The sequence below is a fragment of the Elephantulus edwardii genome, unplaced genomic scaffold, assembly GCF_000299155.1.
Source record: "Elephantulus edwardii isolate Elephantulus edwardi_28Jun2011 unplaced genomic scaffold, EleEdw1.0 scaffold00045, whole genome shotgun sequence".
Lineage (NCBI taxonomy): Eukaryota > Metazoa > Chordata > Mammalia > Macroscelidea > Macroscelididae > Elephantulus > Elephantulus edwardii.
This window is the reverse complement of record NW_006399795.1, coordinates 3,286,222-3,286,580: the sequence shown is the minus strand read 5'-3', so window position 1 is coordinate 3,286,580 and position 359 is coordinate 3,286,222.

The window sequence follows — 359 nt, the reverse complement described above, 5'->3', positions numbered from 1 at the left end:
CTTATATAGTCCAACCTCTCAAATTATTTGCTTAGTATACAGATTAAATAGATATGGATAAAGGATACAATCCTTACCCACATATCTCCTGATTTTAAACCATTCAGTGTTCTATTCAGACATCAGCAATGATATCCTTTGTTTGTACCATAGCATCTTCTGAATCAAGTGGGAATTTATAGCAGTTTACTGTTAATTACTGTTCCAACCATTTAAAAATAATCTTCAAGCAAGCTCTGATGGTCTAATGGCAAGAAGCTGCACTGCAATCCCAGAGGTGAGCGGTTCAAATCCACCAGATGCTCTGCTGGAGGAGAGGCAATCGCCTCCTGTACCAGTCAGATCTGACTTGAGGTTAC